The sequence below is a fragment of the Lutra lutra genome, chromosome 2, assembly GCF_902655055.1.
Source record: "Lutra lutra chromosome 2, mLutLut1.2, whole genome shotgun sequence".
Lineage (NCBI taxonomy): Eukaryota > Metazoa > Chordata > Mammalia > Carnivora > Mustelidae > Lutra > Lutra lutra.
The window spans coordinates 97,535,802-97,558,519 of record NC_062279.1 but is presented as its reverse complement, the minus strand read 5'-3'; the positions used below and the strand labels follow the sequence as shown (position 1 = coordinate 97,558,519).

At 37.5% G+C, this 22,718-nt stretch overlaps 1 long non-coding RNA gene across 1 annotated transcript; it reads left to right on the top strand.

Moving 5' to 3' along the window:
• The first annotated feature begins 718 nt into the window (after positions 1–718).
• On the top strand, positions 719–6,092 carry LOC125093196 (uncharacterized). The gene is made up of 4 exons (XR_007125173.1): positions 719–889; positions 4,717–4,764; positions 5,649–5,707; positions 6,045–6,092. It is a non-coding gene; the product is annotated as an uncharacterized LOC125093196 (long non-coding RNA).
• Positions 6,093–22,718: the final 16,626 nt, after the last annotated feature.

Sequence of the window (22,718 nt, the reverse complement as noted above, 5' to 3'; positions counted from 1 at the left end):
TTTTCCTGATTATTTGTTTATTTATTTGACAGAGAGAAAGAGTGTGAGAGAGAGAGAGAAAGCGCACAAGCAGGCAGAGTAGCAGGCAGAGGGAGAGGGAGAAGCAGGCTTCCTGCTGAATAAGGAGCCTGACAGGGGGCTCAATCCTAAAACCCTGGGATCATGACCTGAGCCAAAGGCAGCTGCTTAACCAACTGAACCACCCAGGCACCCTGACTTGTCCTGATTTTTAATGTGTCCAGTGTTTCATTAAATGTTATACTGGCCTTTTTCTTAAAACACAGGTTTTTTTTTAATTGAATTAAAATGCATTTAGAGTTATAGCTTATTAAAAATTATTATATTTTAAAACAGAAATTCATGTTTAATTTTTAAAACAGTGTTCCCACTGTGCTACATGACCTCTTGAATCGTGAGACGTGCTTTTCTATTTCAAAAATAAAAAAAATCTTCTGATGGAGTTGGGGACAGTAAAAACAGCGAGGTGGTGTGAGGGCTGGAGGCAGAGAGGCTGTGACACTTTTAACAACATCTGCATGTGTCCCTTTCCCAGTGTTACTGCTCTTTGTTAAAGGACACTTTAAAAATACATGCCAAGAAGTACTCAAACTCTTCTAGAAGATAGGAGACATTTGATTCCCTTACATTCCTCATGATGGTTTGATGAGTCTAAAGCACAAGACAGAGACCGTGTGCCTATCAAGTGCCCTATTTTTCCTCCAGGGAATCTCACAGATCCTGACTAGTCCTGCAAACCAACCCTCTTGAAGCTAATCTCCCTCAGCATCTTCTGGTTCCTCTACTCCACCAAAATTCAAACTTCTTCCAGGGATAATGTATTTGACCCTGAAGGAAGATATCATTCCATCCAGTATAAGTGGAGGAGAAGGTAAGAGATACTCTCCACTTAGTCCTTTGTGCCTTATTTGCCAGAACTAGACTATATTGATGAAGGGCATGTAATCAAAACCACAGTCATGATGCTCTAGTTGAAAAATCTGCTCTAAGACACATGTCTCTGGGGAATGTAAAAGCCACTGCCACTTGTTATAGTGCCTCTGTCTTTATCTTTGTCAGAGAGATAGGATAAAATTGCCTTAGGCAGAGCTTTCTCCCAGCATTTAACTTCCTCAGCTGGAAACCCTACCCAGGTGGCATAATGTGAAAGAGAGGGAGACTTATAAATTATAGACTATTGTAATTAAATGTGAAATTGTCACTCATCAGGTTGCCATACCATTCATAAAGGCCTTCCCAGCTCATTGCACTGTACTTCTTAATTTGGTTCTTGTGAGGTAGTTAATTTTCTCTGTAATTGAAAGAATATCCATTGCAAATGATTTCTAGGAGCAAATGAAAATGATGATGATTTGCTCAACTGGTCAGTGGGTGTTGAACTATTTTCCTTTATTAATTTACAGTGATTTCTTCATGTCCTCTGAATTTCTAACTTGATTCTAGAAAAGGTCATGCATTTGAAAAGGGGCCTTGCAGTTGGCTGTAATCAGTCATCTTGCTGTCAGTTTTAAGGGGAAAAAAAAAAAAAAGGCTGGCAGATCAGGTGGACGTAGAGGAAAATTAACCCAACATAACCTTAGGTTTACAACACTGAAAAGCTAGTTAAGCGAGTTGCGGACTGGGCATTGTACTAAAACACCTCTGTGAATTGTAAAGTAGACTAAAAGCTTTCAATGGAAATGTTTCACTCGTGCCTAAAGCAAACTATTTTATATTTTCTCCTGTGGGAAAATGGCTATGATTAGGTTGGTAAGACACTTAACTCAGAGCAAGGACTATTGTTTGATGATGCTTTCCAAAGATATTGACAACAATGATGATTTCATTTAGAACTGGACATCAGTCATTCCAAAATTTAAAAAAATATTTCAATCGCTATGAGTTAGAGTTAAGTTTCCCGGTCCTTCAAATAATGACCTGCCTCAATATAATGACTCCTCATGCCTTTACCTTAAATTTGCATAGCATTTCTCTAAGGAACACAAAGTGATTTCCAGACCATATCTCATTAATTCTACTAAAAGCACTGCCAGAGGAGAAGCCCAAGAGAAATTAGAAAAGACTCATTTCTACTTAAAAAAAAAAAAAAACCCTCCACCCATATGTAGAATCTCTGTATTTGTGACCACAGCTATTCTTGAAGCTTGCTTTGATTTTGTAACATTTAAAAGAAAAAAAAAAAAGTCCTTTCTTATGTATCCTTTGAAGTAACAAAAAAATGAAAGAAAGTAGCCTTGCTATATTGAGTAAATTAAAGAACATTTGATGCAGTCTTGAAGGGCTTATTCAAACTGGTATATAGGAGAACAAACTGCAACAAAAGAAGTTGATTATGTTTATTTTAAGTCTGGGCATGGCAAGGGTCCAGGTGAGTTTTCAGTGTGGCAAACACAAGAGAGGTTTCAGTTAGCTGATTATTGGACATGTGGAGCATCTGGACAGGTTCTGAAGTACTTCGTGTGCAAATGCAGTGCATGCTATTAAGGGCAACATTTCCCAACACACTGAACAGGAATGAAATTCCAGCAGGACTTTTCAGTTTTTTAAATGTCAAGACTTGATTGTGGGGAACAGAGGGAGGCTTGAGGACAAACCCTTGATCGTGTGCCATGCACTTCTCACCAATCCTGTAAACAGTATAATAGAGGGAAACTTGAATACGTTCCAAGAGCCAGCGACATTCCAGAGAGGTTGTGGGCTCTCCACCGGCTCCCAGGCCAGTATAGGAGGACACCCAGGCTGAGTCATAAAGTTTTTAGTTAAATACCCAGACCTCTCTGGAAGTCCTGGCGATGATTCTAGACCCCAGGAACACCACTGAGTTTGGAGGATCAAGGGGGTGGAAATCAACAGAACATAATAAGCAAGAACCGGGTCAAGGGTATCAGTAAAAATCATTTTGAAATTCCCCTGATTATTGATTAGATACGATTCAAACAATGTTAACAAGCAATGGAAATATGCAGAATATAGGCAGGCTGGAGCAGCAGCAGCAATGACCTCCTGGGGCATTCCTGCTGTTCCTTCACCCAACAGGACCAGAAAGGTAAGGACTAAGATCTCAGTCAACCCAGAGAAGCAGGAGGGTCAACCTGCTACAGTGAGGTGAATAACTCTTGTCTGGGGTCATTAGTCCAGAAGAACCACTGGGAGAACCTGTCATACACAGCACCAGCAATGGCAGCCACAATGGCAGTGTGAGGGAGTGGGAAGGAAGGCATCTGGAGGAAGAGTTTCAAAGGGGGCAGCTGGCAAACTCCGACCCCAGGAGAAGCACAGGTCTTCCAACACTGGGACAGATGCTCAGCGGTGTGGGACTGGTACGCAGCTCAGCAGCTTCACCAAAACCAAAGAGAAACCATGCAGAAAACAAATTTCCTCTGTCAGGATCACCCATGGGCCAGTGCCCTCAAGGAAGCACAAATTAGAACAATAACTCAAATGTCACAGATGTGAAAAGAGCATAGAATTGGAAATTAGAAGGACTTTAAAAAAAAAAAAAAGAACAACAACGAAAACAAAAAACAAAACTCCAAGCTTTTTATATGTATAACTTCTTTTTATCTTTAACATCCTATGAAATGGATCAAAGAAGGTTTTACCACCATTTTAGATGAAGAGAACCTCGCAGAGAAATTAACCTGTTATGGTCATCAATCCCTCATTAGAAGTCCAGTCTCTTGGTATATGAGGAGGAGAAAAATTCATGCTTTCTTTTTTCACACAGACCTTTAATCTAGTTTACTTAAAAGATCAAATATGTTACAATAATGGTTCCATGCCTACTCATTTTTCCCAAGCATCTGAAACATCCCTGAAACTGGCTAAGTTACTCCTCCTACATCACTACAACTTGTAAATTATTGTAAAAAGTGTATTCACATTTATTTTAGGTTTCTAATGGCTGTGATAGAACTCCTTTTAGCCTTATTCCCCTACCTTCAAATATTCCTTAGGGAATTTTACATCCACTGAGGGCCATGCTGGGGCTTGGCCTACAAAGATGAATGAAAACAGATCTTTCTTTTATGAATTCATTATCTAGTGGGGGAAAAAGAGAAAAATATATATAATAGCAAAAAATGCTAAAATACACCAAGATATAATGTGTTATAGAGAAGTGACCAATGTAATTCTGAAGGATTTAGAATGTTTATGCACATACATTATAGCCTATAAAGTACTTCTTTTAAATCGTATTTTATATTCGCAACAACTGTTAAAGAAGTTCCATGTGAACAGTAAAATGAGACTCAGAGATGTTAAATGAGTAACTAGTATGATGAGTAAGGAGCAGACCCAGGACATAGGATTTTTGGCTTTAGACCTTCTGCCCTTCCCACTATTAAGACATTTGAACCTATTATTGAGTGAGGGATGTTCAGGACTAAAGGCAATGGTGAGAGAGAATATGTGATCAAAGCCTCTGTAGAATAAAAAAAAGGAGAAAAAGGAATGGTCTTAATTTCCTCCTCTCTCTAGAAAGGACAAAAGATCCCAGCATGAGGGCATTTATGAAGCTAGGTGATGTGGGGGCGCCTGCAGAGCCTTCCAGAGGACCTCACACAGAACAGTTAATACTGCTAGAGTATAGCACACACAGGCTGGGGGTGAGCCTGGGAAATTAGCCTGTGAAATACCAATTCCATGATCGATATTGAGACATTATCTAACATCACATTTTTGTTTATTCCCTAGGCCTGGAATGCTTCCTGTTTTCACATGATCCTTTGTTTGAAATCCAAGGTACTTTATCCATACTTTGTAAATCAATCATACTCCTTTGTAATCTTTGTAAATCTATCATACTCTTTTTTAAAAAATAGTTGTCAGTCCACTTTATCCCTTTATTCTAATGGTGAGGTTAGCAAGGGCCCTTTAATCATCTTTACCTGCCTAAACAACTAACATAATGTTTAAAAATGGAAAATTCTCAATATTTTCTTATCTTTTTTTTTTTTTTTTGTATTAAGGGCATTAAGGCTTATGATGAAACACAAAATGTAGCACTTTCTAGGCCCATATTTAAAGCCCTAGTGCCTGTTTGTGGTACTCAATATATATTTAGATGAATGAAGGTGCGATGCCTATTTGTTGATGGATTAATGTGTTTGAAGTTCCTGAAAGTTATATTTGACAGGAAACATCTTATTGTGCCTTTTGTTGTATGAGATGTATTTGGAAGGTTTTGGCATACTTTTAAAACAAAGCAATTTGTGTAAAGCATATTTGCAAGGGAATGGCCCCATATATTTAACACGTGTATAAGCAGTTTGGCTGAGTTGGCTGAACTCATTAGGTCGCAGTCAAGAAAGGTATTTTTTTTTTCTCCCTATCTTACAAATGTCTTCAATGTGATTCACTAGACCTCCTTTTCTTGCTGCAGACACAACTTGGGCTGATTCCACAGACTTTTAGTAATTTTCACCTCTTGGAAGAGTCTTTGAACTATTTCATTTTCAGGGTGTTCAGAAGTCCCGCGTCATCTAAATAAAAATTTTAATCTCACAACCACATTACAAAATTTGCCTCCCTTTCACATCCAGAATGATCAGTGGCTCAATGACTAGCCATGTAGAAGGTATTTTGGGTCTGTATGTCATTCTCCATTACTTCCTCTTTCTTCTTAGGGTCAGAGAAAGGGGAGGAGAGACTAGAGGGAAGAAGTTACAGGCTTGTTATTTAGCTGGTGAGTGTTGCATGACTATAAGACACCCTCTGTCATGGAAGATGCTCTAGCAGGTTCTTTATGACCCAGGAGGTGGGGAAGGTGCTGTTCACTGTACAGTGAGCTCCCTGTTACAGAGGGCACTATGTGGTTGCTTCCCAGGACTTTTCCAAAGCTGCTGCCTCTTTCTGCTCAGTCCTCCTCATCCAGCCAAGCAGTCTTTCATATGACTCACAGCTATTCAGATTTTTTTTTTTTTAAGCTTATCAGCCTTCATTCCACATCCAGCCAAATGGTAAAAGTATACATGGAACCTTTCCATTCACCACCTTTTTTTTTTTTTTTTTTTTTTTTTAAGAGGATGCCTGGAAGGCTCAAATGGTTAAGCCTCTGCCTTCAGCTCAGGTCCTGGGATCCAGTTCCTCATCAGGCTCCTTACTTAGTGGGAAGACTGCTGCTCCCTCTGCCTGCTGCTCCCCCTGTTTGTACTCTCTCTCTCAAATAAATAAATAAAATCTTTTAAAAAAAGAACTTTTTAAACATGACTTTCTGTTAACAGCATAATGCATACTTGAAATCTCCTGCAGCTCAGCAAGCATTTAGCCTCATCCTAAGTGATGCTGTCTTCTGTTTTTGTGCCTTTTCCCATCCTCCAAGCGATTCTCTTGCACCCACCTACCCCATGCCTACCTTCCACTCCACCAAATTGTCTTAACAGTTAAGGGGATGGAAATCTACTCTTCCAAAATCCTATTAAAGAACCCTCCTCTCCAATAAGCCCATAGTATCTGATTTTATGTGGTAGGGATGGACAGTGTTTACTGTACCATCTTGATATGTTTATGACCCTCTTCAGAATAGACACACATCTATCCTGAATCTTCTCAGCTTCTGGCCTAAGTCAGAGACAATAAAGAAAGTAATGAATGATAGCCTCCAAAATTAAAGCCATCAGTTATATAGACAGACAGATAGATAGATGATAGATGACATAGATAAATAGGTAGATAGATAGATGATAGATAAATAATTGAAGTCAGATTGTTTACTCTATACCTTTAGTAATTTCATTTGTGCAGAGTGAAAGATTAATAGTAAATGAAGGGACAGGGAAGGATTGTAGCCTGCCCTGTAATAGCATAAAATTTTGTGGATTATGAGGTTTTGACTGATAATCCAGTCTTCTCAGGGTTTGAAGAATTGATGACAGTTGACTTGATACCAAGCCATGATCTCAGATGCTGACGGGGATATGAAGGGACACAACTTCAATATCATCATGAAGTGGAACTCCTCTCCCCACCTTCCTCTAATATTTTTAAAATACTATATTTGATACTATACTGTAATCTCCATAACATGAAATGAATAAAACATATCCCTTGGTGGACATCTCACTCCTAGTGAAATCACCTTTTTTCAGTTGGAAAAAGAATGGGTAAAACCTAGAAAAACTTACTAGCTATAAAATTGCCAAACTTAGAAGTTCACAAAATAAAAAGAAGTTCAAAACAATACTATATTTTCACTCAAGGAATGTGTCATGATTTTTTTCTCCACCTCATGGGTATTATTGTAAAATAATATCTTTTTAAAGTACAATTTCAATGACTTTTCATAATTTGTTTTATGAGTCTATTATAATCTGTTTAAGAAATCCAAAATTGTTGGATTTCTACATTGTCTTTTAATTGTATATTATTATAAGAGCTGCCTTAATAAAAATGTTTATAAAATTTTCACAAACTATAATTATTTTAGCATAATTTTTAGAAATAGAATTTATCATCAATAGCTGTACCTATTATAAGGGTTTTGATACATATCACCCAATTACACTGTAGAAATATACCAATTTACAACTCATTATAAGTATAAGAGAGTGGCATTTCCTCATACTTTTTCCATTTATTGAATCCTTTTAAATCTCCAACTAATACATGAAAAATGGTGCTGCATTTCTTGGATTCTTTTAAGAAGAAATATGATTTGCCATGCTTACCATTTATATTTGAAAATAAATATGTTAATGTATTTTAATCCATGCTTTTTCTTTATTTGTATAACCATATAAAATAGCATTATTTTATTTCTCATAAACAGTGTAGTTTTGAGATCTGATACTCTAGTTGTGCTTTGATATTGCAATTTTTATGTAGCAAATTCCATCAAACTATCACTTGATGATTCCTGCCTGTGCTGAGTATCAGTAGGTTTAGGTAGAGGGGAAGTAGACAAGGAGAATGTATTAGAAGAGATGGGAAAGAAAGAGCAGCGCGTGGAATAAAGTGTATACAAAATATGTGAGAACAGAAATTCAAAGGATTAGACATTATCCCCCTACTTAGTGCTTTAAAAAACTTCCTTATTGAAATCTCATTTAGAAGAAGGCCCAGCTACTATAATATTTGTTTAAAATTAAACAATATCCTGAGTGTTATGAATGGGTTATGATTTCTCCTAAGATAACTGTATTAAATAAATGATTTAACTACGTTTTTAGTTTGGTAGTAAAAGTAGTTATTCTTGTGATTGTTTGTTTTATACTCTTAACAGATCATTTTCAAGGGATAAGATTATACGATATTATATATTCATTATAAATGCATGGATGTTTTTATTTTTATTTTTAATGGACGTAAGTACTCTTATAATCAGAAAAAAAGATATTTTAATTTAAATAAAGAAGAAATAGGTTTCAACTCTTAAAAACTTTAAGATGTGCCAACAAAACTTCATTATCAAGAAAAAATGACAAAGTAGTATAGAATATTTCTTCTCAAATTTAATGTACATGGGAGTCACCTGGAAACTTGCTAAAATACAGACTTTCACAAAATATATTTGAGGTGGGTCCTGAGATTGTGTATTTCTAACAAGCTTCCAAGTGATTCTGATAAGGTAGATCTACAGAACACAATTTGTATAGCAAGCATATAGAGATAATTATTAATTTTAACAGCAGACAGAAATAGACCTGTTTCTGTTGGAATTTGTTTTGTGTGGGAATTTTGTTTTGCTCTATTTGTTGTTTTTTTAATCTGCCAAACTTAGACAATTAAATGAAATAGTGACTATAAGATTCTTAGCTGAATACCTGGCAGTGGTAAGAATCATGTAGACTGTGAGGTAAAATTAATTTGTACTGCCAAACAAAAATAAAAACTTTATTTTTTCAACAATAATTAGACAGAAGAGCCAAACAACAAAAAGGAGATGATTTGACTATTTGCTAATTTACCATACATTTTTTAAGAACAAATAAAGCCAGTAAAACCTTCCATAAATTAGGAAATGGATATTTTAACTTTTACCCACCATTTCTTATCATGATTTCTCTGATTGGGTCCTGAGATGTTTAAATAGTAATACTCTTCCTTATGTAATCAAATTGTGTTCTATTTTAGAAACCCCTGAGAGTCACAGTGATAGGAAATTATGCAGTAAAAGGAAACTTTAACTAAAATTTGCTGTCTTGGTGACCCTTTTTGTTCTTGAGTTGGAGTGAAGAGAAATACAAGAAGAAGCAAAAGGCCTAATGGTTAGCCCACTGAAACTGTGAGATTGTCAACACTTTCTGAAACAGAATATATTCCCTTGTGCTTGACAAGGCTTCAAATGAGCAACTAAATGTTGAGATGGATATCTGAACTGAACCTCTGAACTTTTAGAGGTTCACCTGTCATCCCTGAATGCATAATCAGATCATCTCTTTCTCTCTCTGCTTTCCCTCTGGCAAAGTCTCCAGCATTAATTCCTGCCATTTTCTCATCTTTCAGCAGTTTTCCCTACTGTAGGAAAGGCAGCCACAGCCCAATCAAGAGCTCATTTCCATTGAGAGTTCAGGGACATATGACACCCTACCTTGTATACTTAAAATCAAAATAGACTACCCATCACCCTCCTCCTGGAAATAAAACAATTCTACTATTCCTCTTATAAAAATTAACATTTCTAAAGTTTTGAGCTTGGTGGGCAAAGCTTCTTGGCTTAGCTCTTAACATATTATTATCTTTCCCCTGTTGAGTTGTCAGGCATCCTGTTATGATAGCACAGAACTGATTCTGACTCTCTTCTGCTGATGACTCTGATTTTCCTTCCCTAATAAAATGGAAAGTAAAGTGAGGGACAGGGAGATTTAGGGATTTTTTGGTTTTGAGATGTTTTTTGTTTGGTTGGATTTTTGCTATTTTTGGTTTTTCACTCTTGTTGATTTTAATAAAAATCTCAAAAGGTGCATACATTCAGCAATTGTCTTCGGATAAATTGATAATATCTTCACAAGTTCAAAGTCTACTAATTTCCTTCTAGGTAATTGGTCTTCATGGGCATTTTCATTGAGAAAATGCACTTAAGACTCCTCACTCCTGCTGAGGACACATTCTTCCTGCAGTGGCACAAGTAACAACTGGATAGCTTGATTTTTATCCACTGACTTAGGAATCTTAAAGCTCCATGTTAATTCTGAACTAGCTGTGCCGTGTGAAAAAGTTGGAGAGGTGATGAATCTAATACTAGCTTTCAAAATGGTTTTATAATTCAATTACCAAATTCATAGCTTTTTCTACAGAAAAAAAAATGCAAGCAACTCTCTTTGAATGTATTGTGAAAGGATTGTTGATAAAATGAGTATTTGAGCAATTTGAAGTTTATGTATTCAGGGGACACGGTATTTTCATTGCCTTTGCAAATGGTGAGGAGTCCTCAAGGGTAGGGTTTTTGCTCAGCCGTGTATCCCAGCACTGAACCTAGTAGATACGATTCGTTCAACACTTACGTTTTTCATGAAATAATTACATCGGGGAATTGAGAAGACCTGTCAATGGGTACACAGCAAAGAAGGGAAGAGGGAAACAGCTACAGAAGTACTTGACTGAGACAGCTAAATCAGTGGTATGAAGCACCAGCTTCCTCATGGTGGTAGCAACTCTGGCCACACGTGCTCTTACACTCAAGGGCACTCTTCATTACTTCTGCAGAAATCTGGTGATTCTAATGCAGGTAGGTCTTTACCAACATGGCGTGATTCACATGTTCATTCCTGGCCAGAAAGAAAGTTATGTCCTGGTTCCAGCTGGGTTTTGAACACATGTCCCACCTGAGAAAAACAGTGGGTGGAGTCCTCCTTGACCACAGAATGGAAAATGGACAAGAATAGGTTTTGAGTGTTATTACTGGCAGTGGGATGACTGCATATGAAGAGTCCACACACACATGTATACATATTCACACCCAAATGTCTACCACAATTAGTTACAAGAGCCGATTGACCTTTAACCTCATGTTCTTTTCAGTCAAGTTAGAGATTGTGTGATATGCTGAAGAGAAGCTGGATCAAGAGAAAGAAAACTTCAGTGCTTATTAGGTTCTATATGGATTTTTGGTTGCCTAATCTATGATTTGAAGAGAGTATCTTATCTAAAGACAGTGAGCCATATTTGATTTTAACAAAATGTGATGGGGGCTCCTGGGTGGTTCAGTCAAGAGTGTCTGACTCTTGATTTTGGCTCAGGTCATGAACTGGGAGTCATGGAATCAAGTCCACATCAGGCTCCATGTTGGTAGTGGAGACTGCTTGGGATTCTCTTTCTCCCTCTGCCCCTCCCCTTCTTGCTCTCTCCCTCTCTCTCTCTCAAAACAAACAAATAAAAATGATGTGACAGATGTAAACTATAAAATTCTATGTATCTGACTGCTTATACTTAGATTCTCTGTGGCAGTATCCTCCCAGTTATATGAAAAATAAGCAAATAAATAACTGTATACTATTCCTAACATTATGCTAATCATTTCTTTAGAACAATCTTATTTAATCCTTAGAGAAACCTTAAAAGAGAGTGCATTGATGAGGCTATTTTAGCTGCAATTTATTTTTTAAAATGCTACCTAAAACTGACATAAATAATAAAGACATTTATTACCTGAAGGAGCAGAACGTAAGAAGGTAGAGTGTGGTCAGGTGTGCTATGAACTTGCTTCTCTGTGGGTCAACTTTATCTTCAAGCTACCCACCCTCATGGCTGCAAGATAGATGCCATCAGCCATTCAGACAATATCCATATCTTTTTATTTCCGAAAGAGATAGGAAACTTCTTCCATTCTCCAACTGTAAACCAAATTTTTCATTTTATTTTAAGTTAGACAACTTGGATTATGTGCCCAGCATTGGGTTTAAAGTGTTCCCAGAAGAATGCCATGTGCTGATAAGATAGAGTGTAACAAGAGCCCTTAAATCAGTCACTGGGTTAAAGAGATCTGAGCTCACTTATGGAGATGGAGTAGAATCACCTTCCCCTGAATAGCGTGGGCTGCTTGCAGAAGTGACTGAACCTGAACACAATCAGTAAGAAGGCTTTTAAAACTGTTGAAACCATGTTATTTGTCATCAAAAATGGGACATTTTGAGAGTGGCAAATGCCAAATCAGACAGAATGCTGTTATAGAACACATAAACTGAACTTCCTTTCTGTACTGAATCAGCAATAAATATTTTCTGCCCATAGCTGAACTATTATTAGCATAGCCATTGTAGTAATCAAGACACAAAGTTAAGAATGGTCAAGTACATGTATAAAATTACTTCGGAAGCAGTAATTCAAGATTAAAATGGCCATAAGTATTTCCTACCTACTTCTAGATTACCTGGTAACCACTGAGCAATTTATTCACATCCTATTCTCAAAACAGTAGGTAAGTGGCGATAAGTTTCTTAATTGGATATACTTTATTTTCATATACTGTCCTTGACATGAATACTACTATGCTAATACACATAACTACTTCTAATATCCAATAAATTAATCCATAGAACAGTTCTTTCTACTCTAGAAAAGAAATACAGCTCAGGGGGAGATTAACAAAAACAAACTAACCTACAAGTTGGTGGTGTCATAAATAGAAGCTCTGTGATACTGCACCAGATGGCTTCAGCCTTTGGCCATATTGGCACACTGCCCCCCCCCAAAAGGGGGCAGATATGAATTAACAAGTGTGTATCCTCTGAAATGATGTGAATACCACATCACTAAGTTTAACTTAGAAATACAACTACGGCTGATTTCATAGTCCTGCGAATGGGTCAGCCTTCTCTTCTTTCCTATGGGATAGAAGAACATATTTTAAGATCCACGGTGTAATTTCCTAGTTTAATAATCCAGACTGCTTCCTTAGTAGATGTCGGCAAACAAGATTTTAGAGTTTTCTTTCAAACACTCTCAAATTTGTGCCTATTAAACAGCTTTTCCTACCAGATACAAACAGCAAAATCCCCATAGTCCAGAGAGATTTCTAAACATTTCAGTACATTTCCAATTCTACCCTGAACCTGAAAACTGTTATTTGAAAACACTTTAGAGCGTAACCAGTATTTCTCCAAATATTGTGGTTGTCTCTTAGGTCAGCTTTTTATACGAGCCATTGAACACACAACAAATGCAGATGCCCCTTCCTGCTGCACTACATGTGATGGATTGCAAGTGATATATTGCAAAGAGGGCACCTCCCACTTGAAACTCCAAATATACCCTAAAGCAGTATAAATAGTATGAAATAAAGCTCTATTTTCTAACCAACTGCCTGCAATAGTTAGTACTGCTGCCAATCAGTGTTACTTTTCAAATTATCCCTGGGGCTTCATGTAGAATGATGTGAATTTTTGAGATACTTGTATATAGTCATCATGACATAATTCATGTGTCTGTTAGAGAAGAAAGAGAGAGAGAAGAAGAAGAAGAAAGAAGGAAGGAAGGGAGGGAGGGAGGAAGGAAGGAAATGAAAGAAAGAAAAATCACAGAAGTATGTATGCTAGGAGGAAGTCCTAGGGCTGACCACACTGCTTTGAGACACTGTGTTTTATCTGGTCTACTTCATCAGCTTGTAACTGGCCTCTGGGTCTCACACCTTTTTTTTTTTTTTTTAAGATTTTATTTATCTATTTGACACTGGGAGAGAGAGAGAGAGAGCTCACTAGCAGGCCAAGTGGCAGGCAGAGGGAGAGGGAGAAGCAGGCTCCCCGCTGAGCAGAGAGCTGGACACAGAGAGCTGGACACAGGGTCCCTGGGACCTTGGGATCATGATCTGAGCTGAAAGCAGATGCCTAACCAACTGAGCCACCCAGTTGCCTCTCACTCTTTAAAAAAAAGAAAAAAAATTATTTATTAATTTGAGAGAGGGAGATGGTGAGAGAGCACCTCCTGGTAGCATGGGGACAGAGGGAGAGGGCAAAGCTGACTCCCTTTTGAGCATACAGCCCAATGCTGGACTCAATCCCAGGACCTGAGCTGAAGGCAGACACCCAACCTACTGAGCCAGGTACCCATGAATCTCACTCTTGATCCTCTGCTAATCATCCTTCCCATGCGATCACTATTTTGTAAAGCATAAATCGGATCATGCTCTTTCTTGCATTCCATTAATGCTCTGCTATTATATTTATTCAGTATTTAAGTCACATGGCTGACAAAGGCCCTAGCCTACCTATTTTACCTTGTCCCCACCAGAACCCCATGCCATCTTGCCCTCATTTACTCTGTTGCATATAATTTGGTTTCCACGCTGTCCATCAGTCATTACCATGTACATTCCCAATCCAGGTCTCTTAACCTCTGTTGATCGATTTTTCTTTTTTTGTGGGGGGAGAGGCTTCTGTTCTGTTTCCAATGATAATTCCTAAATCTTCATGTTCTTTATGCCACCGTCCTTCTCATATCCAGGTTTCAACTTAAATTTTACCCTTTCAGAGACACTGTGCCTGACCAACAAGTAGAAGGCAATCAACATTTCCTAAGTTAGTCTCCAGAATACAACTCTATTTTAACTTATTTGCAACACTCCCCAATTATTAAAATGGTCTTATTTATGCTTATACAGTTATTATCCCTTTAAAAGCCCTTAAAGTAACTGTGACCTGATGACTTTGCTGCCAGCCATTCAAGTATAAAGACAAGATAAAACTGTTTTGACCATAAAACAACTCAATTCCAATGAGTCTTCTTGAAAAAGCTATTAAGGAACAAAGTTCAGCCAAATAAGAGATTGATAGTAAACTTATAACAAAAAGACTATAAAGCTCTTGGACTAAAAGAAATATAAGTATTGTGGTAATACTATGAATAAAATCATTGTCAATGTAGCAGTCTTATAATTCAGAAAGTTTGAGAATTCAAAGTTGACAAGAATTTTTGCAATAGTGCAGGTATGCCAAATTTCTTTTTTATAAATCAGATTTCAAAAGATATTTAAATCTGACAAATCAAATAATAAATCATATAATTATCATTAAAATATAAAAATAGCAAATACCTAAAATAAAGTACAAGCAAAATTAATATATAACCTAATAAAATTGGGAAGTCAAGGGAGGGAGAAGAGGGGCAAAAAACTGGGAAAATACAGAGTCAAAATTTACTCATGGTAGATAAATAATGAATTCTTTCTCAAGACAGATTTAAATGTATTTAAGTGCACCCACTGCCCTGCCACTGTGAACAAGCCATAGTTCCTAGTGCAGCTAAAGCCCTACATATCCTCCTTGGTTACAGTGTTATTATTAAAGTTTGCTGCATAATAAACATAAAGTAAGGGATGGTTTAAAAAGAGTCACAATCAAGTTGTTGTGGGGCAGGAATTCAAGAACAGCTTGGCTGGGTGGTGTAGCTTAGGGGTTCCTCATGAGGTTGCAGATGTCACCTGCAGCTGCAGTCCTCTGAGGGCTAACTGGGTCCTGAGGATCTGTTCTCAAGTTAATTTAGCCATGTGACTGTTAAGTTGGTGCTGGCAAGTTGGTTTCCCTCCATGTTGAACTCTTCCACAAGACTGATGTCCCTACAGCAGCTGGCTTACCCAATCAGTACTCCAAAAGTCCAAAGCATAAGTTAAAATGCCCTTACTGTTGGGTCCGCGATCAAAGGAACAAGACTGACACAAAGCGAAAGTCAATCAAAGCTTTATTTCACGCCAAGCATCAAAGATCAAACCGACCAGTGAGGGCCATCTCTTACAAAGAGGCGATGACAACCAGGACACTGACCCCAACTACTTCCCCTACCCAATGATTCCCCTACCCGAGGACGACGCTCCTGGCGGTGCCACTCCCCGGCAAGGCTGCTTCCCGGCGGTGCCACTCTCTAGGGAGGCGGCTTCCCCATGACAATGCTCCCGGCTGTGCTGCTCCCCGGCAAGGCCCATGACACTCCTGACGACTATGACGCTCCCAATGACCACAATGCTCCCGATGATGCTGCCCTCGATGATGCTGCCCCCAACGCTTCAACGTTATCACTACTCCTCCCTTGCCTCATAACCAACCTTTATAGAGGTGGTTGAGCCCGGCCCACACACAGGTGGCCAATGAGATTGCAACACACAGGGAGAACTGCACAGTCACGCTCGGTCAGCAATACGGGTGGCCAATTGAATTTCAATTCACCATAGCAAATATATGCACGCCCCACTGATTGGATATCTCCATCTGGCTGGCCCGCCCCCATATCTGCGGCCTGCAAGCAAGTTCCTCTGGGAGGGGCAGGGTCAACCCAAGCCCACAACGAAAGAGCTCCCTCTGGCCAACCAGGCCCTTACACTTACATCTAGAGAGTCAGATGTTGTCTCTTCCTCTGTATTCTGTTGAACATACAGGTCAGCCCCTCAATGTGAGACGAACTATGTAAGGGCTTTTAAAATATTGGGACCCTCTTTAGAGAGTCAAAAAGAAGCAGCATGCAAGGCCCATTGAGATCTCTTCAAAACTTCATTGAATTTGGTTGGTTAAACCAGCTCATAAGACCAATCCAGATATAAATTGTGGGGTAACAGAGTCCACATCACAATGGAAGGACCCCCAAAACCGTGTTACCAGAGATGTAGATATCAGAAAGGGAATAGTTATTCCCTTTCTTTTTCCTCACCAAAAATCTACCACATATCCTACATAAACCAGATGTAAACAAATTTAAAATAAACACTTATGATAATTCAGCTAATAAACATTTTATGAGAAGTAAAAGAGAGGAGAGATCCAGTTGTTAGTTTATACAACTGTCCTATGTTTCTCTTGTGTGAATTAAGTTGTTCTCTTGGATGCATTTTTATTTTTCAGTTCAAAAGTTTTCAATAAATTGATGCTTTTTTTTCTCTTCCTCAAAATGCTGCTTTAATTCCCAATTTGCCTCTTTGTGAAATTTAAGTTCCTGATCATAGATTTTAAGGTCTTTCACAAATTTGAAAATTGACAGTTCATCACCTCCCAGTGGCCACTTGATTAACATATTGTCATTTTAGTGCTTTGAAAGTCGCAGAACAATAAAATGCATTATTGAAGCATCAATCCAACATGAATGTCAGCCCTCCTCCCTGATATATAATAAATCTCAAGCCTCTACTGTTCATGCCCTCTGCGAATTAGTGTAAACATGCAGACATACACACACACACACACCTATATATATCTTTACTTTGTTTTCTATGAGTTTATGAATTTTAGTCATTTATATTTACATTTTATGTTTTTCTTTCATTTGATTTCCAATTATTTGAGAGGTATGGCTATATTCTCAACTCCCCAAAATGGATCAAAATGGACTTTGAATAAAAATCTCCTGGGGTGCCTGGGTGGCTCAGTGGGTTAAGCCACTGCCTTCAGCTCAGGTCATGATCTCAGGGTCCTGGGATAGAGTCCCGCATTGGGCTTTCTGCTCAGCATGGAGCCTGCTTCCCCCTCTCTTTCTCTGCCTGCCTCTCTGCCTACTTGTGATCTCTGTCTGTCAAATAAATAAATAAAATCTTAAAAAAAAAATCTCCCAATAAATGTAGATAAGTCTACCTCTTTTGTAATTAAGATGACAAGATTAAAGTATTGGGAAAATTGGGCAAGTTACTAAAAATATAACCACCCTTGTATTTAGCATTCTGCCTTTATTCACCAGACTAACACTAAAGACAATTTCACTATTTAAATGAGCCAGATTAATTCTTGTCTTTTAGATTCATGGAAGGAATTTCAGAATAGAAATTGAAATGATTTGGAGCGCCTGGATGGCTCAGTGGGTTAAAGCCTCTGCCTTCGGCTCAGGTCATGATCTCAGGGTCCTGGGATCAAGCCCCGCATCGGGCTCTCTGCTCAGCAGGGAGCCTGCTTCCCTCTCTCTCTGCCTGCCTCTCTGCCTACTTGTGATCTCTGTCTGTCAAATAAATAAAATCTTAAAAAAAAAAAGAAATTGAAATGATTTAAAAATTATATCATCATACTCAGTAAACAAATCATGAGAGACTGTGGACTCTGAGAAACAAATGTGAAGGTTTTGGAGGGGAGGGTGGGTAAGGGGTTGGGTGAGCCTGGTGGTGGTTTTTATGGAGGGTATATATTGCATGTAGCACTGGGTATGGTGCATAAACAATGAATTCTGGAACATTCAAAAGAAATAAAATAAAATATAATGAAAAAATACAAAAGAAAAGGATTTTTTTCTACCAAAAACTTTTTGAGTGATAAATACATATACCTGGAAATGACCTTACTGATCATCTAGTCCTGGACTGATGGAATTTTCTTAAAGGTATAGACAGTAAATATTTGTGTTTGCAGTCTACGTGATCTCTTTCACAACTACTCAAATAAGGTAGTGTGAATAGTTTTAGACCATGTTGAATAAATGCATGTGTGCATGTTTCAATAAAACTTTATTTACCAAAACAGGTGGCTCATCCAAAGCTCTTACTTTGACAACTTATGACCTGGTCCAACATTTTCATGTTTCAAATGAGGAAAATGTATCATAAAGTAGCAAAACGAATTGCCAAGTTTACACGGTACTTATAAAAAAAAGTAGAAATAGAATACAGGTTTTTTAGACTCCTACCCAGTACAATTGTCAAATGAAATGCCAAAATTTGTAGAACGAATAAAATGTGTATGGTGTATGAATGTATGAGAGTATGTGTGTGTGCAAACACAGCAGTGGTAGTGGTAGCAATAACAATAATAGTAGAAGTAGTCATAACAGAACAAGTAGTAATCATATTGGAAATAGTAATAATAGGTGATATCTAGTAAAAAAAAAAAAAACCTTAGGAGTATAATATAAAAGTAACTAAGCAAGCTAAAAAGCATTGTCCTTGAATGTCAGCCTTTTTGGAGAGATATTGGAACTTGTCTGTTGAGATTAATATAAATATTAAGTTTTTTATGTTGGCTTAACTGGTAGGATTTGGGGAAGTACTAATTTGTTCTGCACACTAAACTGAGAGAGTGAATGGCTCCTTAAGGGCTTACATAGCTGCCAATAGATTAATCCTGAACAGTTGGAAAAGTGAATTTGATTTTCTCAGAATAAATGTTGGGATTAAAATTCTCTCAGGTCTAGATATCATAAAGGGAAAAACAAACAAACTAACTAAATCTTTTGACGGAGTGAATACATTAGGCAAAGATGAAGAGAGTTTGAATCAAATAAAAAGCCAGCAAATCAAATGGGAGAATGGTTATGATAATTTAAAGTTGGTGAGTAATATATGTGATTTTTCCAGAGTTGTATAATTTGATCAAATGTTGATACTTAATAATTTATGTTTTAGTTATTCGGTGAACGTGTTTATGTACAGAAATACTTATTAGTAGTAGTGCCCACTGTTCTCCAGAGTTTGCTAGTAGAAACCATGCCATATAAATGAAATTGCTTTCCCATGTACAAGTTACAATTAGGTAGCACTGTCCTAACCAATGTCTTGGCATCAAATAAATCACATATTTGTCTAGCAATGTCAAAAAACCAAATTTATTAGATTTATGAAAACCTTAATAATTTACAGAGTGAAATTATCCACCAAATACTGTAAAATGAGCACAGGTTCAATGTGCACGAGTTCAATGTGCACAATGAGCACAGTGGTTCCCAATTTAAAGTTTGGATAGTAATCCCAAAATATACAACTCAACTACATTGTATGGGTAACCATAAACTATAAACTATCATTCTTCTTATAAATGACATTAAACATTTAATCAATAATTCTACTTGTCCTCATAGAACTTAGAAAAACTTTGTTGGAAATTTTTTTGTTAAAAGTTTATCTTTCCAAATGAAATTGGTATTTTCTTTGTGATCAACCTATACCTAATTGCTGAAGTAGACATTTCATAATATTTTCAACAATTTCGGGCTTCCATCACTGCTCCTGTAAAACATAATACGTTTCCATGAAAATGTGTTTTTAAATATAAGAACTAATCCAATTTATATTCTTTTTATCCTTTCCTACCTCTTCATTTTATGCAATGCTGTTCAATCTCATTTTAATAGAAGACCCCAGTGTACAATAAGTGCTACAAAGCTTTGGTTGGTTGAGCTATCAGAAAACTTCACAAAAAAGCTATCAGATCAAAGCTATGAAAGCGATGATCAAGTCATCATCAAGGGATTTTAAAACTTAAAAATAAATCTTACAAATTGCTAACAAAGGAATAATCTTATATTGTCATAGGACTGCAATACTGCTTTAAAATTTAGTATTAGAGGAAAACATAGATGAAAACTCCAAATATTTGAAGGATATGTTAGGCATTAGGTATAGTCCTTGAAGAGCTATTAAAACCAAATCAACTTAACTGTAGAGAACAAACTGATGGTTACTAGAGGGGAGGTGGAAAAGGGATCAGTGAAATAGGAAATGGAGATTAAGATACACTTATCAAGATGAGCACTGACTAATGTGTACAATTGTTGAATCACTATACTGTATACCTGAAATGAACATAACACTGTGTATTAATGATTCTGGAATTAAAATTAAAAACTTAATAAGAACAAATGAATAAATAAAACTAATATATTTTTTTAAAAAAGTAAATCTCCATGAACATTAAATAGTTGGGATTTCTGGTCCACACAGAATGTACAGACCTACTTCTAGCTCTTCACTGCTAAACATAGCTTTAAGTCCTGGAAATAATATAAGTGACAACTAAAGGAGAACTCTAAAAGGCAGTAAGAAAGCAAACCAATTTCAGACCCTAAGATTGGAGGATAAACACAGTGGCACAATTTTTATACTCCTCCCACCCAACAGAAGAAGGCCACCCAAACTCAGCATATACCAACTTCAATCCAGCAATAGATGCAGCCTAGATAGGTTCATTTCTCTTCTGAGATCAAATGGAAATGTCTCTGAGAGTATCAGGCAAACCTGAAATCACAGAAAGGAGTAAGTAACCCCACCAACCAAAAGCAACTAGGGGAAGTACTTCCCTTTCCACCAGACTGAGATTCCCTCCTTCTTCAAGAGCCACTGGGGACAGTGGGCAGAACTAGCAGGGGGGTCTCAGTTACCACAAGTAGTCTGTCCTGGGAAGCCTCCTTGATTCTGAGACATTACACTTTTTCCCCTAGTAGGCCAGAGAAACCAGCAGAAACAGCAAGAGGAACCAAGTTATAACAAGCAATCCTTCCAGGGAGGCATCTTTTACCTGATTAGTTCTCCCCACCTGGGGGAATTAAGTCAGGTAGAAAAAACAGATATGAAAGATGACTATAGACTAAACATTTGTGTCCACCCAAACTTTGTATATTAAATCCTTAATCCCCACTGGGGTAATATTTGGAGATGGGATATTTGGCAGGTAATTGATTTAACGAGGTCATGAAAGCAGGGCCCATTACAGGATTGGTGTCCTTATAAGGGGATGAGAGGACCAGAGCTTTCTCTGTGTGTCCTGAGATGATCCCAAAAGAAAGCAATCATCTATAAATGAGGAAGAGGGCCCTCACCAAAACCCAACTGTGCTGGCACTGATTATAAGACTTTCAGCCTCTAGAACTGAAAAAATAAAAGATTGTTGTTTAAGTCACCGAGTACATATTTTGCCATAGTAGCCAGAACTGAATAAGACAAAGGACCCATCCACAATAATAAACGAGGCAGGGGAAACCTTTCCCAGTACTGAAACTCTGTGGCTGGTGGGCAGAATCAGCAAAACAAGATGGATCGAGTAAAAACCAGCTTCCAGACCTGGGAACACTCTCTTACATTGCAAGCCTATGAATCTCCTTATCTTATGAGAGAGCCTAGAAAACCAGAGGCCAGGAGTAGGGGGATCCTATTTTTATCCTTCTCCACTGTGAGGCACCCAGCAACTGGGCTGAGACCAGTGAGAATCCCTGTATCACCACGTAAGCCAAGCAGACAAACATACCATCATGAGGGCTCTGTAATTTAAATTGTTGTTGGAAATACAGCTCAAAAGGGTAGAACAAACTTAAATAGGGTGACTGCCTGTTTAAAAAAATAAAATAAAATAAAGAGAACCCGGAGTTTTCTAACATAATAAGCAAAATTTCCAAGATAAATAAAAAATCTCCTGTTTCACCGAGAAATAAGACAATGACAACTTAAATGAGAATGGACACTTCCACTGATGAAAACATGAAGAAGAATCAGATGTTGAAATTATCTGATGAGGATTTTCGGCCAGTTATCAATTTAACTATGCTTCAGTATTCGGTGCCAAGGGAGGGGAAAATTGAACAGGAAGAAATCAGACAGGGAGACAAACCATGAGAGAATTTTGAGATGGGGTAACTGGGTGATGGCCATAAAGGAGGGCATGTGATGTGATGAACACTGCATGTTATACATAACTAATGAATCACTGAATATCATATCAAAAATTAATGATGTACAATATGTTGGCTAACTGGATTTAAATAAAAAAAAGTTCAGTGGTAAATTATCTTGAAAATAACAAGATAGAAAATCTCAGCAAGAAAGATAACTTATAAAAAGAACCCATAAGGAAGAACAAATTGAAATTAAAACAATGAAAATATTAAACAACAACAACAACAAAAACCTCAATGGACAGGCTCAGTAGTAGAGTGGAAACGAAAGAGATTAGAAATGATGAAATGAGGACAGATCATAGAACTCACCTTAGATCATAGAACTCTCCTGTTCAACTCACCATAGAACCCACCTGTCTGGAAAACAGAGGGCAAATAGACTAGAAAAGTTGAGCAAAGCCTCAGGAACCTGTGGGACAACA